Genomic DNA, 19,324 nt, shown 5'->3' with positions numbered 1-19,324 from the left:
GCCCCACATCAGGCTCCCCAGCCCGAGGGTGCTGCACCAGGAAGATTAAACCCTAGAACACTTGGCTTTGAATGCCAGCAGGGCTTACTTTCAGGAGTCCCAGAGGGCTGTAGGAAATGGAGACCCCACTCTTAAAGGACCAAAAACACATACACTCTGGGACCTAGGGCAGAAACAGTAATTTGAAAGGAGCCTGGGTCAGACCCACCCGCTGATCTTGGTGAGTCTCCCAGAGAGGCAGGAGGCAACATTCCTGGGGACATACACACTGGTGGCAGCCATTCTGGGAGCTTGTTCTACCATGTGGACACTGGTGCTGGCAAGGGCTATTTTGGAATCCTCCATCTAGCTTATGAGCCTCAGGACCCAGCCCTGCCCTCGCCTATCAGCCTGTAGGCAACAGCACTGGGAAACCTCAGGCCAGTCAACTAGCCAGGTGGCCACACAGCCCCACCCACTGGCAGAGAGGTTGCCCTAAGACCCCTTGAGCCCACAGCCGCCCCTGGACACAGCCCTTTCCACCAGGGGGCCCAGGACCCAGCCCCACACACCAGTGCACAGGCACTAGATCCAGGACCCCCAGAGCCCTGCAGCCAGAGACCCTGGGACCTAGCCCCACCCACCAGTGGGCAGGCATCAACCTTATAATTGCCAGTCCTGCACACCAGGGAGCCTGCTCTAGCCTAGGGACCAGCCTCACCCAACAGCGGGCAGACACCAGCCCCAGTAAAACTGCACACCAGGCCCACCACCAGCAGGCCAGCACTAGCCCTGGGACCAGCTGGACCCCAGCCCAGCCCACCAGCAGGTGAACACAAACTTTGGGACACCCTGGACCCCACAGCCAGCTGGGTCAGGAACTGGCCCCAATCACGAGTGGTTTGACACCAGATCTGGGACCCCTGAACGCTGCAGCCAGACCCTAGGACCTGGCTGTGCCTGCCAGTAGGCCAGCACTAGGCTCAGTGCTCTGCCCCCGCCTCCCCCACCCTGACCCCCGGGGTTGTGCAGCCAGCCACCTTGTGACCCAGCCCAGGCAAGCAGTGGCCAGCAGCCTCTATACAAGGCAGGGCCAGGCAAACAACCAGACCAGTGGCCAGCCACGCCTACAAGACTACCCATAGCAGTTACCCGACGAAACAGAAGGAGCTGTGCAACCCACATAGGGGGCACCGCTACAGCATACAGCTCTAGTGAACAGAGAGGAGTACCCTGCTGGGATCAAAAACAAAAACAAAAACCATATGGTTACCAAAGGGGAAAGGTGGAGGGAGGGATAAATTAGGAATTTGGGAAAAACATATACACACTACTATATATAAAACAGATAATCAACAAGGACCTACTGTACAGCACAGGGAACACTACTCAATATTCTGTAATAACCTAAATGGGAGAATAATCTGAAAAAGAATAGATACATGTGTAACTGAATCACTCTGCTGTACACCTGAAACCAACACAACATTGTAAATCAACTATACTCCAGTACAAAATAAAAATTTTAAATAAAGGAAACAAAAAACTGTGACAAAAGACACAAAAACCTCAAAAAAAAAAAAAAAGACATAAGGATGGCCAAAAGGCACATGAAAAGAGGCTCAACATAACTAATTATTAGTGAAATGCAAATCAAAAGTACAATGAGGTATCACCTCACACCAGTCAGAATGGCCACCATCAAAAAGTCTACAGGGGGCTTCCCTGGTGGCCCAGTGGTTGAGAATCTGCCTGCCAATGCAGGGGACACGGGTTCAAGCCCTGGTCTGGGAAGATCCCACATGCCACGGAGTAACAGCCCGTGAGCCACAAACTACTGAGCCTGCGCGTCTGGAGCCTGTGCTCCGCAACAAGAGAGGCCACGATAGTGAGAGGCCCGCGCACCGCAATGAAGAGTGGCCCCCACTTGCCGCAACTAGAGAAAGCCCTCGCACAGAAACGAAGACCCAACACAGCCAAAACTAAATAAATAAATTTAAAAAAAACCTGCTTTAAAAAAAAAAAAAGTCTACAGGGACTTCCCTGGTGGCACAGTGGTTGGGAATCTGCCTGCCAATGCAGGGGACACGGGTTCGAGCCCTGGTCCGGGAAGATCCCACATGCCGCGGAGCAACTAAGCCCGTGAGCCACAACTACTGAGCCTGAGCTCTAGAGCCCGTGAGCCATGACTACTGAGCCTGAGCTCTAGAGCCCGTGAGCCATGACTACTGAGCCTGAGAGCCACAACTACTGAAGCCTGTGCACCTAGAGCCCGTGCTCCGCAACAGAAGAAGCCACCGCAATGAGAAGCCTGCTTGCCGCAACTAGAGAAGGCCCGCGTGCAGCAACAAAGACCCAACGCAGCCAAAAATAAATAAATTAAAAAAAAAAAAGTCTACAAATAACAAATGCTAGAGCAGGTGTGGAGAAAAAGGAACCCTCCTACACTATTGGTGGGAATGTAAATTTGTACCCCCACTATGGAGAACAGTATGGAGGTCCCTTAAAAAACTAAAAATAGAGCTACCATATGACCCAGCAATCCCACTACTGGGCAGATATCTAGAAAAGACAAAAACTCTAATTTAAAAAGATACATGCACCATAATGTTCATAGCAGCTCTATTTACAATACCCAAGAGATGGAAGAAACCTAATTGTCCATCAACGGATGAATGAATAAAGAAGATGTGGTGTGTGTGTGTATACACGCACACACACACACACACACGCACACTCAAAATGGAATATTACTCAGCCATAAAAAGAGTGAAATAATGTCATTTGCAGCAACATGGGAAGACCTAGAGATTATAATCCTAAGTGAAGTAGTCAGACAGAGAAAGACAAATATCATATGATATCGTTTATATGTGGAATCTAAAAAATGATACAAATGAAGTGATTTACAAAACAGAAACAGACTCACAGATGTAGAAAAAAATTTATGATACCAAAGGGGATAGATGAGGAAGGGACACATTGGGAATTTGGGATTAACATATACACACTACTATGTATAAAATAGGTAAACAAGAAGGACATACTGTATAGCACAGGGAACTTTACTGAATATTCTGTAATAACCTAAATGGGAAAATAATCTGAGAAAGGATATATGTATATGTATAACTGAATCACTTCGCTGTACACCTGAAACTAACACAACATGGTAAATCAATTGTACTCCAATATAAAATAAAATTTTTTAAGAAGGAAAAAAAAAACTGTGACAAAGGAGAAAAAAGCTCAAATTAAAAAAAACACAATGAAGACATACAGATGGCCAAGATGCACGTGAAAGATGCTCAACATCACTAATTATTAGAGAAATGCAAATCACCACTACAATGAAGTATCAACTCACAGTCAGGATGGCCATCATCAAAAAGTCTACAAATAATAAATGCTAGAGCGGGTGTGGAGAAAAAGGAACCCTCCTACACTACTGGTGGGAATGTAAATCTGTACAGCCACCATGGAGAACAGTATGGAGGTTCCTTAAAAAACTAAAAGTAGAGATACCATATGACCCAGCAATCCCACTACAGGGCATATATCCAGAGATAACCATAATTCGAAAAGATACATGCACCCCAATGTTCACTGCAGCACTATTTACAATAGCCAAGCTATGGAAGCAACCTAAATGTCCATCAACAGATGAATGTATGAAGACGGTGGTATATATATACAGTGGAATACTACTCAGCCATAAAAAGAACAAAACAATGCCATTTACAGTTAACATGGATGGACCTAGAGATTATCATCCTAAGGGAAGTAAGTCAGACAGAGAAAGAGTAATACTATATATATCACATATCTGGAATCTTAAAAATGATACAAATGAACTGATTTACAAAATAGAAACAGACTCACAGATTTAGAAAACAAACTTATGATACCAAAGGGGAAACGTAAGGGGAGGGATAAATTAGGAGTTTGGGAAAACACATACACATTATATGTAAAATAGTTAATCAACAAGGACCTATAGAGCAGAAGGAATTCTACTTAATATTTTTTAATAACCTATATGGGAAAAGATTCTGAAAAAGAAAAGGTGTATGTATATATATATAACAGAATCACATTGCTGTACACCTGAAATTAACACAACATTGTAAATCAGTTATACTCCAATACAAAATAAATATTTTAAATAAAGGAAAAAAAACTGTGAGAAAAGAGAAAAAAAACCTCAAAAAAAAAAAGACATACAGATGGCCAAAAGGCACATGCCAAGATGCCCAACATCACTAATTATTAGAGAAATGCAAATCAAAACTACATTGAGGGACTTCCCTGGTGGCGCAGTGGTTAAGAATCCACCTGCCGGGGGACTTCCTGGTGGCACAGTGGTTGAGAATCTGCCTGCCAATGCAGGGGTCACGGGTTCAAGCCCTGGTCTGGGAGGATCCCACATGCCGCGGAGCAACTAGGCCCGAGAGCCACAATTACTGAGCCTGCGCGTCTGGAGCCTGTGCTCCGCAACAGGAGAGGCCGCGACAGTGAAAGGCCCGCGCACCGCAATGAAGAGTGGCCCCCGCTTGCCGCAACTGGAGAAAGCTCTTGCACAGGAACTAAGACACAACACAGCCATAAATAAATAAATAAATAAAATTAAAAAAAAAAAGAATATGTAGAGTTTGATCCTATTTAAAAGAAAAAAGAATCCACCTGCCGATGCAGGGGACATGGGTTTGATTCCTGGTCCGGGAAGATCCCACATGCCGCGGAGCAACTGAGCCCGTGTGCCACAACTACTGAGCCTGTGCTCTAGAGCCTGCGAGCCACAACTACTGAGCCTGTGCTCTAGAGCCTGCGAGCCACAACTACTGAGCCCGCATGCCACAACTACTGAAGTCCGTGCACTCTAGGGCCCACGTGCCACAACTACCAAGCCCGCGTGCTGGAACCACTAAAGTCTGCATGCCTAGAGCCCGTGCTCCACAACAGGAGAAGCCACTGCAATGAGAAGCCCGTGCACCGCAATGAAGAGTAGCCCCCGCTCGCCGCAACTAGAGAAAGCCTGCGTACAGCAACGAAGACCCAACTGAGCCAAAACAAAAAACAAAACAAACAAAAAAAAACTGCACTGAGGTATCACGTCGCATCAGTCAGAATGGCCATCATCAAAAAGTCTACAAATAATAAGTGCTGGAGAGGGTCTGGAGAAAAGGCAACCCTCCATTTACTGTGCTGGATAGTGTGTAGAGAAAAAAAGAGTCCTCCTACACTGTTGGTACAAATGTAAATTGGTGTACCTGCTATGCAAAACAATATGGAGGTCTTTTAAAAAACTACAAATAGAGTTACCATACGATCCACAATCCTACTCCTGGGCAGAGATCCAAAAAAGACAAGAACTCTAATTCAAAAAGATACATGCACCCCAATGTTCATAGCAGCTCTATTTACAATAGCCAAGACATGGAAGCAACTTAAGTGTCCATCAACAGATCAATACATAAAGAAGATGTGTGTGTGTGTGTGTGTGTGTGTGTGTATACACACACACATACACACACAATTGGATATTACACAGCCATAAAAAGAATGAAATAATGCCATTTGAAGCAATATGGATGGACGTAGAGATTATCATCCTACATGAAGTAAGTCAGACAAAGACAAATACCATATGATATCATTTATATGTGGAATCTAAAAAGTGATACAAATGAACTTATTTACAAACTAGAAAGAGACTCACAGATTTTGAAAACAAACTTATGATACCAAAGGGGAGTGATAAATTGGGCATTTGGGATTAACAAATACAAACTACTATATGTAAAATTTTTAATCAACAAGGACCTACTTTATCACACAGGAACAGTATTCAGTATTCTGTAATAATGTAAGTGGGAAAATAATCTGAAAAAGAATATATATACACACACACACACATACATATATAACTGAATCACTTTGCCATACACCTGAAACTAACACAACACGGTAAATCAACGATACTCCAATATAAAATAAAAATTTTTTAAAAAGAAAAAAAAACTGTGACAGAAGAGGAAAAAGACTCAAATTTAAAAAAAAAAACACAAGGAAGACATACAGGTGGCCAATAGGCACATGAAAAGATGCTCCACATTGTTAATTATTAGAGAAATACAAATCAAAACTACAGTGATGTATCAACTCACATCGCTCAGAATGGCCATCACCAAAAAGTCTACAAATAATATATGCTGGAAAAATGTGGGGAGAAAAAGGAACCCTCCTACACTATTGGTGAGAATGTAAATTCGTACAGCCACTATGGAGAACAGTATGGAGGTTCCTTAAAAAACTAAAAGTAGAGGTACCATATGATCCTGCAATCCCACTACAGGGCATATATCCAGAGATAACCATAATTCAACAAAATGTATGCACCCCAATGTTCATTGCAGCATTTTTAAAAATAAATTTATTTTTTTATATTTATTTTTGGCTGCGTTGGGTCTTCGTTGCTGCACGCAGGCTTTCTCTAGTTGCGGTGAGCGGGGGCTACTCTTCATTGCAGTGCGCAGTCTTCTTATTGCAATGCCTTCTCTTGTTGTGGAGCACAGGCTCTAGGCACGTGGGTTTCAGTAGTTGTGGTACACAGGCTCAGTAGTTGTGGCTCACGGGCTCTAGAGCGCAGGCTCAGCAGTTGTGGCGCACAGGCTTAGTTGCTCCGTGGCATGTGGGATCTTCCCGAACCAGGGCTCAAACCTGTGTCTCCTGCATTGGCAGGCGGATTCTTAACCACTGCGCCACCAGGGAAGTCCCTGCAGCACTATTTTAACAGCCAAGACATGGAAGCAACCTAAATGTCCATCAACAGATGAATGGGTAAAGAACGTGTGGTATATATACAATGGAATATTACTCAGCCATAAAAAAGAATGAAATAATGCCATTTGCAGGAATATGAATGGACCTAGAGATTATCCTACTAAGCAAAGTAAGCCAAACAGAGTAAGACAGATATCATATGATATCACTTATATGTGGAAGCTAAAAAATGATACAAATGAACTTATTTATGAAATAGAAAGAGACTCACAGACATAGAAAACAAGCTTATGGCTACCAAAGGGGAAACAGGGGTTGGGGAGGGATAAATTAGGAGTTTGAGATTAACAGATACACACTACTATATATAAAATAGATAATCAACAAGGACCTACTGCATAGCACAGGAAACTATACTTAATATTTTGTAATAACCTATAAGGGAAAAGAATCTGAAAAAGAATGTGTGTATGTATAACTGAATCACTGTGCTGTACACCTGAAACTAACATGATATTGTAAATCAACTATACTTGAATATTAACCAAAAAAAACTGACCTGAAAATTTTTTTTAAAAGTTGACCTGAAAAAAAAAAAAAAATAAAATAAAAAAAAAAAAAAAAAAAAAAAAAAAAAAAAGTTGACCTGAAAATTTAAAAAAAGCAAAAACAAAAAAACTGTAGCATTACTCCAACCACAAAAGGAACGAATAATTATGTCACATGATAGACGTGCTAATTACTGCTATAATGGCTATCATATTACTATATATAAATATATCAAATTTACATGTTTTACCCCTTAAATTTATACATCACATATCAAATATATTTCAATAAAAAATAAGTAAAAGAAAAATATTTTTTTAAAATAAGGAAATCACTGTTTAAATTCATTTAAAAAAAACTATGGCATTAAAATTTGCATGTACTTTTGCTGTTGGGGATGTGAATCTTTGTCACATCCTGATTTCAAACTATATTACAAATCTATAGTAATCAAAACAGTGTGGTACTGGCAGAAAAACAAAACACATAGATCACTGGAACAGAAGACAAAGCTAAGAAGTTAACCCATGCATACATGATCAATTAACTTATGACAAAGGAGCCAAGAATATACAATGGGAAAAGGACAATCTCTTCAATAAATGGTGTTGAGAAAACTGGACAGCCATATGCAAAAGAATGAAACTGGAGCACTATCTTACCCCATACACAGAAATTTACTCAAAATGGATTAAACATTTGAATGTTAAGAGCTGAAACCATAAAACTCCTAAAAGAAGGCAAAGCTTGTAAGCTTCTTGACATTGGTCTTGTGATAATTTTTGGGGATTTGACACCAAAAGCAAAAGCATCAAAAGCAAAAATAAATAAATAGGACTACATCAAACTCAAAAGCTTCTGCACAGTAAAGGAAACCAGCAACAAGGTGAAAAGGCAATCTATTGAATGGGAGAAAATATTTGCAACTCATATATCTGATAAGGGGGTAATTTCCCAAATACATAAAGAACTCATACATATAACTAGCAAAAAACCCAAACAATCCAATTTAAAAATTGGCGGAAGATCTCAATAGACATTTTTCTAATGACAACCTACAGACGGCCAACAGGTATGTGAAAAGATGCTCAGTATCATTAATCACCAAGGAAATGCAAATCAAAACAATGAGCTATCATCTCATACCTGTTAGAAAGGCTATTATCAAAAAGACAAGAGATAACAAGTGTGGTGAGGATGTGGAGAAAAGGGAACCCTTGTGCACTGTTGGTGGGAATGTAAATGGATACAGCCACTATGGAGAACAGTATGGAGGCTCCTTAAAAAACTAAAAAGAGAACTACCTTCTGACCCATATATTCCACTTCTGGGTATTTATCTGAAGTATATGAAAATGCTAATTTGAAAAGATATATGCACCCCTATGTTCATTGTAGTAATATTTACAATAGCAAGATATGAAAACACCTATGTGTCCTTTGATAGATGAATGAATAAAGAAGATGTGGCATATATATATATATATATATATATATATATATATATATATATATATATATATATATATATACATACATACACACACACACACACACACATAACAGAATACGACTCAGCCATAAAAAAGAAGGAAATTTTGCCATTTGCAACAACATGGATGGACCTTGAGGGTATTATGCTAAATGAAATAAGTCAGAGAAAGACAAATATTGTATGATCTCACATTTATGCAGAACTTAAAAAAACAAAAACAAGCAAACCAAGTTCAAAGTTACAGAGAACATATTGGTGGTTGCCAGAGACGGGGTGGAGGCAATAGGGGCGGGCCAAATGGGTGAAGGAAGTCAAAAGGTACAAACTTCCCTTTATGAAAGAAGTAAGTCATGGGGATGTAATGTATGGTGACTATAGTTAATAACACTGTATTGCATATTTGGAAGTTGCTAAGCAGGTAGACCTAAAAACTGCTAATCACAAGAAAAAAAATTCTGTAACTATGTATAGTGATGGATGTTAACTAGTCTTAATAATGATCATTTTGCAATATATACAAATATTGAATCATTATGTTGTAAACCTGAAACTAATATAATGTATGGCAATTTTACCTCAATTTAAAAAATTATGTGAACTTGTGCTGCTGGGAATGTGCAACTTTGTCCATTCATAGAGAAATACAGGACACCAAAAAGATGGACCCTGTCTGCTTAGATTTCTACTTTTCCCCCAGGATCATTGTGTGTGTCCTAAAAAGAATTTCTTACAGATCATGCCTTACTTCCCCAATTGGAAATTAATTCCACATACTCTCTCCCCCAGGGAGCTGAAATGAAATAAATGAAGCAATGTGTATTGTAGGTGTAAAAGTGTGTGTGTCTCAAAGTGCTATCATCACTTAAAATGTGTCTAATTTTTAAGGCTTTTGAATTATTTCACACACCAAAAAAATAGCTTTACAAAACTGTAACTGAAGTCCACAGTTTTAAAACCAAGCTAAAAATGATGACAATTTTTCACAGAAGGGGGATTAGGTAATCTTTGGCAGCAGATGAGTTCACAACTTTTGAAGTTAGGACTCTCCAATGGACTGCTTTTTGTATGTTCCTGAGTTTGATGTAACTCACAAATGAGTATTTTGACAAAAGCACCTGCTGATCTCATTTCTGATCTCTAGGTCTCCTCTGAGGGAGCTCCATGTCTCATCTCCAACAACAGGATGGAACTAGCCCATCTCTATTTTAGAAACTTGATGAGATTAAGTTTTATTCCCCAGCTTTGAGCAGATGACCTTTGTCCTCGTTTTGGTCTTTAAGGACATTTGCCTGGAGCATGACACCTGATGACTGGTTCCCTTAAGATTGCTGGAGTTATGGAATTTCAGTTGATGGATGGATTGCTGTTTTATTCCCTTTACTATCTTTTTAAACCAATGTGGATAACAGAAATTTATGTCCCAACCTTCTAAGGCACAGTGTTGCTCCACAGGATTAGATCTCACTCAGACCACATCCCAGTCCCCCTGAGTCAGAAGGTATGGATTGTGGGACCCAGGGATCAGTATTTTAACAAAGTTCCCTAGGTAATTCTAATCTCTAGCCAAGGATTAGAACCACTGAACTAGACTAGCCTCTTTACTTTAAAATGTCCGAGTGGGCTTCCCTCGTGGCGCAGTGGTTGAGAGTCTGCCTGCCAATGCAGGGGACACGGGTTCGAGCCCTGGTCTGGGAAGATCCCACATGCCGCGGAGCAACTAGGCCCGTGAGCCACAACTACTGAGCCTGCGCGTCTGGAGCCTGTGCTCCGCAACAAGAGAGGCCGCGATAGTGAGAGGCCCGTGCACCGCGATGAAGAGTGGCCCCCGCTTGCCGCAACTAGAGAAAGCCCTCGCACAGAAACGAAGACCTAACACAGCCAAACATAAATAAATAAATAATTAATAAATAAAAATTAAAACCAAAAAAATGTCCGAGCACTAGGATTTGTCCTCCTGACATACCACCTGCTTAAGTGAAATACCTGAGATCCTGTGTGCTTGAAGCAAGTGTCTCAACAATTTGACTTTGCCAATCCTGTGGGAGTGGGGTTCTTTCCCTGTGGGACTTCCAAGTGTATCCTCATTGGAAGTGACTCATAGATTGGGTTGAATCAAATGCTCATCAAAATATATTTGGCCTGAAGTACCCTTGCATCGTTAACTCTTTTTCAACTCTGACAAATTTTATGCTACTGTTTTTGGCATGAAAAAATGTCAAATTGAAAGAACTCTCTCATTCACACATTCTCTCTCTCTCACACACACTCACACACACACACACACACACACACAGAGGCTTACTTTGCAATATTAGATTCAGAATTCTGGCTTGTTTTCTGCCTACTAGTTATTGGTACTACTATAAACACATTAACTTTGAGTAATGGACAGGCTTTCCACGTGTAACATTCTTAATTCTCTCTCTCACTTATAAGAAAATGTAACTGAGCATTTTGGCTGACTTGGGGCTGGGACTTGAATCTTCTTCTCTGGTAGGTAGATTTAAGCAACACCTTCCTACCACCTAATTCTATCCCCTGATTTATGCACTGCTGAGGAGCAACTCAGGACAAAAGCAAGTCAACCCATGTCCCTAGTGATGTTTTATGTATACATATGAAGTGTGTACATTGCCTGGTAAGTAATAAACGCTTAATAAAGACTTAGTTGAAGGAATGTTTGGGATACTTGGGTCAATGAGCAGGGGGCGCTGCCGGGAGTGGGGATGAGCAACTGACAAGAGTCATATTTTATGAACGAACAATGGGACCACTGAGAGAGATTTTGTCATAAGGGAAAGAGAAGCTTGGTACAGCAAGCCAATCTCAGCTGAGGGTTGAAAGGAAGTGATAATTTTGACCTCCAAGGAGGTGTGCTATGCCCTGAGAACAAAGCCTGCAGGCATGAGCTGAACTAACCGCAATGTTCCCAGGCCCCGGCACCCTTCTCTTACTGAGAAAAACACAGAGGGAACGAGGGTCCTGTGCCGTTTCTTTTTAGGAGCATAACTGGTGGAAAAATTTTTACATTATCAGGAATGAACAAGAAGGCACAGCTGAGAACTTCAGCTCCAGTGGCGTGGAGGTTCAGCACTGAAGCCCCAGCTGCTCTAGCCAAAACGGCCTTCTCCACCAGAACTGTGGACACATGTAAAGGGTTTGGGATCCCCAGAAACACTTGGTCTCTACAGCCTCCTAATTGTCCTGCAGGATTCATTTTCCACATCTTCCTCTTAGTTCTAGAACCCCCTGAGTTCTAGTTTATGGCATATAAGTATATGGCTTCTGTTTGTGGTATATATGAGGGTTTCTGTTATTTAATGAAAAATTTTAATTCTCCACATTATTCCAGTCTACTCCAGAATCCCTACCACACTACCATACCAGGGATTTTACTAATGTTCTATGATGCAAAGCTAAAGAAAGAGCTGAATATACAGGAGATTTGAAAATACACATACATGTGTAAATAAACATGAGGAGATTAAGTGGAAAAGAGAGACACCAATGTCTTTTTTTTCATACCACCATTCCATTTTCAGTGGACAATGACCAGGTGTCCTACAATTCAACTCAATTCTGACACTATCTACCCGAAGACAGCATCAGATGCCACAGGTTAAGGGCTCCGTCCCACAAGACTGTCCCCCCCCCCCGCCAACATACACACACACACACACACACACACACATTTTAGATGCCAATCACCAGTCCGGGTTGTCACTTGTTCTTCTGACCCACCAGTCACAGATCAGAGGTTCCCACAACCCCCTCTCCTCAGGTTCGATTAATTTGCTAGAGCAGCCCAGAGAACTCAGAGAAACATTTTACTTACTAGATCATGGGTATATGATAGAAGGATATAATCAGCAACAGCCAGAGGGATGAGATGCGTAGGGCAAGGCATGGGGAAAGGGTGCAGAGCTTCCATGCCCTCTCCAGGCACACCATTCTCCCAAATCTCCATGTGTTCACCAACCCGGAAGCTCTATGAACTCTGTCCTTTTGAGTGCTTATGGAGACTTCATTACATAGGCAAGACTGATTAAATCATTGGCCATTGGCGATTGAACTAAATCTCCAGCCCCTCTCCCCTCCTGGAGATCTGGGGGTGGGACTGAAAGTTCCAACCCTCTCAGCACTGGGTTGGTTCCCCTGGCAACCAGCTCCCATTTTCGGAGAAAAAGGGGCTTTCCAAAAGTTACCATTAACATAACAAAGACACCTTTATCACTCTCATTACTTAGGAAGTTCCAAGGGTTTTAGGAGCTCTGTGCCAGCAAAGGGACAAAGACTAAATATATATTTCTCATTGTAAATCATAATATCACAGATAGCAAGAAAAGAATTATTGGGACTTCCCTGGTGGGTCCAGTGGGTAAGACGTCGCACTCCCAACGCAGGGGGCCCGGGTTCAATCCCTGGTCAGGGAACTCGATCCCGCATGCATGCCACAACTAAGAGTCCTCATGCCACAACTAAAAGGGCCCGCATGCTACAACTAAAGACCCCACATGCTGCAACTAAGACCTGGAGCAGCCAAAATAAATAATACATATTTTTTTTAAAAAAGAAAAGAATTATTTTAATGAGAGAGAATAAGGGACTGTTTCCTTAACTTATTAATGGTACATAAAAGTACATAAGTTTTAAGTGTACAGCCTGAAAAACTTTATATATGTAGACTCTCTTGTAACCATCAACCACATCATGGTATGGAATATTAGAAGACTTCTTTGTGTCCTCTGCATGTTGGTTGTCCCCAAAGGTAACCATTATTTTAATTTATCATCACAGACTAGTTTTGCCAATTTTAAACTTTATATAAAGGAATCATACAATCTGTGGAATGGTTGTTTGTTTTCTGTGGAGAGGACAGTTTTTTTTTTTTTTTTTTTTTTGATAGGGAAGGCAGGGAGGAGGAGAGGACAGTTTTTAACAAAGGTTGCTATAGCCCAGATGACATTTAATGGTGGGATTCAGAAGCAAACAAATGTAGAAAACAAAACAAACAAATGTAGAGTATAAGGAGTCCCTTTCCAAGTCTAACTCACTCTGGGAGTGTTCTCCTCCTACCAAAAAAGCCAGGGTGAGCTATAAAACCCTTCTCATAGCAGTTGCAAAGGGAAACACTGTTTCTATGACAAGAGGGATTTAGTCATGAGTATAGTCCCATTGGAGGAGACTGACTATTTAATATTTCAGTCCAACATAGATCTATCTGCAGAGGCAAGTGGGATCAATAAAAGCTAGAAAGATTAAGACAGTTGCTGTGATGTGTGAGTGGAGACCGAGAACCCTTTATAATCAGGATGTCCACTCTGTACCGATGAGTCCCAAGGGTTTAAAATGGTACTGGGCATACTGCAGGTAAAAAATGGAATATTTCCTGCCATTATCAGTAAACAAAGGACTTCACACTCATCAGCGATTGCAGCCCTCCAACGTGAGCTGGTGAGCCCTGAGGAAACTCAGGCTGTGAAAACACAGGATACTGGCTGCAGATAGCTGAGGTGCAGATCAAAGGAATGATTTCAGTGAGCCCAGATTCTTGCATCTTCCCATACATAGAAAAGCACTAAATTCCTTAACTTGGGATATCTGCTTTTCTTTAATTAACAATATTTTAACGTTCCCAACTACCTGCCCCTTTGTTGCAAAACGTCTGTATAACCTTCCCGCCCCCGCCTCGGAGTAGTTCTCCCAGGGTTACTTGAGATGCTGCCTCCCGGGCTTGAAGTGCTAAAAATTCCCACCGAATAAAACATAACTTTCAACTTTTAGGTTGTGAATATTTTCTAAGTTGACATGGGCATTCAACAAATATCTGATGGGGGCTTCCCTGGTGGCACAGTGGTTGAGAATCTGCCTGCCAATGCAGGGGACACGGGTTTGAGCCCTGGTCTGGGAAGATCCCACATGCCGCAGAGCAACTGGGCCCGTGAGCCACAACTACTGAGCCTGCGCGCCTGGAGCCTGTGCTCCGCAACAAGAGAGGCCGCGACAGTGAGAGGCCCGCGCACCGCGATGAAGAGTGGCCCCCGCTCGCCGCAACTAGAGAAAGCCCTCGCAGAGAAACGAAGACCCAACACAGCCAAAAATAAAAATAAAGTAATTAATTTTAAAAAAACCCACAAGTATCTGATGAAAGAGTGTTGAACTAAATGAATAATGAATAAGGTTGAAGGAAGACTTCTAAAATAATTATATTATATACCCATCACCCAGAAAGTGGGAATAAGCCTACAGACAATGGTACTTGTTTCTGTGAACCTTCAAACTTTCTTTTTAAAAATATTCCAAAAAATATATATATATATTCCAGTTCTAATTCTCTCTCAAGCAAATAACTACGAAATATTATGAACACAATTCCTTAAGTACTTCGAAATACCTAAGAGCCCATCAGTTTACTCGCTCAATTTTTTTCTCTGGGTACTAGGGCAGATCTTCCTAGAAAATTGTTAAACCAGTATTATTTATTAAATGTATGGATTTGGATATCATCTTAACATGCAAGTATTTTAACATCAAAAAGAGAATTGTTCTACAATTTTTTAATCGTCTAACATGATGAATTCCTGTAATTTAAATAATGTCATAAATAAATACACTATGGTATCATGGATTGGATTCTGGAACAGAAAAAGGACATTAGTGAAAAAATGGGTGGAATCCAAGTAAATTCTACAGTTTTAGTAAGTAGTAATGTACCAGTATTCATTCACCTCTTAGGTTTGACAAAGGTATCATGGTTATGTAAGATGTTAACATTAAGAGAAACCAGGTGAAGGGTATATGAGAACTCTGTACTATATCTACAACTTTTCTATAAATCTAAATTATTCCAAAATTAAAAGTTTATTAAAAAAATAAAGCAGTAAGTCCCACTAGCCTGTGCTGTAGAAGATCATGAATGTTTGCTATTTACTTGACTTTGTTAGGCAGAATTAGACTTACCAGCCAATTTACTAATATTAAGGGAGGGGGAAGAAAAGGATCCCTTATGCTTCTTTTCTTATACCAAAGGAGCACACGCGGTGGCACAGTAGTTAAGAATCCGCCTGCCGATGCAGGGGACACGGGTTCGAGCCCTGGTCCGGGAAGATCCCACATGCCGCGGAGCAGCTAAGCCCGTGCGCCACAACTACTGAGCCTGCACTCTAGAGCCTGCGAGCCACAACTACTGAGCCCACGCACCTAGAGCCCGTGCTCCACAACAAGAGAAGCCACTGCAATGAGAAGTCCGCGCACTGCAATGAAGAGTAGTCCCCGCTCACCGCAACTAGAGAAAGCCTGCGTGCAGCAATGAGGACCCAACACAGCCAAAAATAAATAAATAAATAAATTTATTTAAAAAAAAAAAAGTTTACTAAAAAAATAAAGCAGTAAGTCCCACTAGCCTGTGCTGTAGAAGATCATGAATGTTTGCTATTTACTTGACTTTGTTAGGCAGAATTAGACTTACCAGCCAATTTACTAATATTAAGGGAGGGGGAAGAAAAGGATCCCTTATGCTTCTTTTCTTATACCAAAGGAGCACACGCGGTGGCACAGTAGTTAAGAATCCGCCTGCCGATGCAGGGGACACGGGTTCGAGCCCTGGTCCGGGAAGATCCCACATGCCGCGGAGCAGCTAAGCCCGTGCGCCACAACTACTGAGCCTGCGCTCTAGAGCCAGTGAGCCACAGCTACTGAAGCCCGCGCACCTCAACGAAGAGTAGCTCCTGCTCGCCACAACTAGAGAAAGCCCGTGCGCAGCAACACAGCCAAAAATAAATTAATTTTTTTAAAAAGTGTTAAAAAAAAAAAAGAAACTACTATGAACAATTATATGCCAACAAATTACATAACCTAGAAGAAATGGATAAATTCCTAAAAACATATAACCTAGCAAGATTAAATAATGAAGAAATAGACAATGTGAATAGACCAATTACTAGTAAGGAGATTGACTCAATAATCAAAAACCTCCTAACAAACAATCGACCAGGACTAGACAACTTCACTGGTGAATTCTACCAAACATTCAAAGAATACCAATCCTTTTCAAACTTCCAAAAATAGAAAAGGAAAGAACACTTTCATATTCATTTTATGAAGCCAGCATTACCCTGATACCAAAGCCAGACAAGGACACAAGAAAATAAAATTATAGGCCAATTTCCCTGATGAACATAGATGCAAAAATTCTCAACAGAATAGCAAACTGAATTGAACAGTACATTAAAAGGATCACACACCATGATCAAGAGGAATTTATCCTTGTGACGCAAGGATGGTTCAACATATGCAAAACAATACATGTGATACACCGCATTAACAAAATGAAGGATAAAATCATATGATCATCTCAAGAGATTTAGAAAAAGCATTTGGCAAAATTCAACATCCTTTCATGATAAAAACTCACAACAAATTGAGTATAGAGGGAATGTATCTCAACATAATAAAGGGCATATATGACAAGTCCACAGCTAACACCATACTCAAGGATGAAAAGCTGAAAACTTTTCCTCTAAGATCAGGAATAAGACAATGATACCCACTTTCACCACTTTATTCAACATAGTACTGAAGATCTTAGAGCAATTAGGCAAGAAAGGGAAATAAAAGACATCCAACTCAGAAAGAAAGCAGTAAAAATCTCTACTTGCAGATGACATAATCTTATATATGGAAAACCCTAAAGACTCCACCAAAAACTGTTTGAACTATCAATGAATTCAGTAAGTTTCAAGACACAAAAATCAATATACAAAAATCAGTTGTGTTTCTATACACTAACAATGAACTACTGGAAAGAGAAATTTTGAAAACAATCCCATTTACATAGCATCACAAAGAATAAAATATTTAGGAATAAATTTAACCAAGGTGGTAAAAGATCTATACACAGAAAACCATAAAACATTAATGTAATTAAAACAAACACAAATAAATGGAAGGATGTCTGTGTTCATTCTTTGGAAGAATATGGTTAAAACGTCCACACTATACAAAGCAATCTACAGATTCAGTGCAATCCCTATTATAATTCCAATGGCATTTTTCACAGAAATAGAAAAAACAATCCTAAAGTTTGTATGGAACCACAAAAGATAAAGAAAATTTGAAGCAATCTTGAGAACAAAGCAGAAGGCATGACACTTCTTGATTTTAGACTATTTTATAAAGCTATAGTAATCAAACGAACAACCCAATCCAAAAATGGGCAGAAGACCTAAATAGACATTTCTCCAAAGAATATATACAGATTGCCAACAGACACAAGAAAGAATGCTCAACATCATTAATCATTAGAGAAATGCAAATCAAAACTACAATGAGATATCATCTCACACAGGTCAGAATGGCCATCATCAAAAAATCTAGAAACAATAAATGCTGGAGAGGGTGTGGAGGAAAGGGAACACTCTTGCACTGTTGGTGGGAATGTAAATTGATACAGCCACTATGGAGAACAGTATGGAGGTTCCTTAAAAAACTACAAATAGAACTACCATACGACCCAGCAATCCCACTACTGGGCATATACCCAGAGAAAACCATAATTCAAAAAGAGTCATGTACCAAAATGTTCATTGCAGCTCTATTTACAATAGCCAGGACATGGAAGCAACCTAAGTGTCCATCATCGGATGAATGGATAAAGAAGATGTGGCACATATATACAATGGAATATTACTCAGCCATAAAAAGAAACGAAATTGAGTTATTTGTAGTGAGGTGGATGGAGTTAGAGTCTGTCATACAGAGTGAAGTAAGTCAGAAAGAGAAAAACAAATACAGTATGCTAACACATATATATGGAATCTAAGGAAAAAAAAAAAAGGTCATGAAGAACCTAGTGGCAAGACGGGAATAAAGACACAGACCTACTAGAGAATGGACTTGAGCATATGGGGAGGGGGAAGGGTAAGCTGTGACAAAGTGAGAGAGTGGCATGGACATATACACACTACCAAACATAAAATAGATAGCTAGTGGGAAGCAGCTGCATAGCACAGGGAGATCAACTCGGTGCTTTGTGACCACCTCGAGGGGTGGGATGGGGAGGATGGGGAGGATGGGGAGGATGGGGAGGATGGGGAGGGTGGGGAGGGTGGGAGGGACGGAGATGCAAGAGGGAAGAGATATGGGAACATATATATATGTATAACTGATTCACTTTGTTATAAAGCAGAAACTAACACACCATTGTAAAGCAATTATACTTCAATAAAGATGTTTAAAAAAAAAGCTATAGTAATCAAAACAGTATGGTATTGGCACAAGAAACAGACACACAGATCAATGGAACATAAGAGAAAGCCCAGAAATAAATCCATGCATATATGGTCAGTTAATTTATGACAAAGGAGCCAAGAATATACAATGGGGAAAGGATAGTCTCTTCAATAAATGGTGTTAGCAAAATTGGATATCCACATGCAAAAGAATAAAACTGCATCCCTGTCTTACACCATACACAATATCAACTCAAAGTGGATTAAAGACTTGAACATAAGACCTTTAA

Source organism: Balaenoptera ricei, chromosome X (genome assembly GCF_028023285.1).
Source record: "Balaenoptera ricei isolate mBalRic1 chromosome X, mBalRic1.hap2, whole genome shotgun sequence".
NCBI classification, from domain to species: Eukaryota; Metazoa; Chordata; class Mammalia; order Artiodactyla; family Balaenopteridae; genus Balaenoptera; species Balaenoptera ricei.
The sequence above is the reverse complement of the archived record's forward strand: the minus strand, read 5'-3'. Positions refer to the sequence as shown.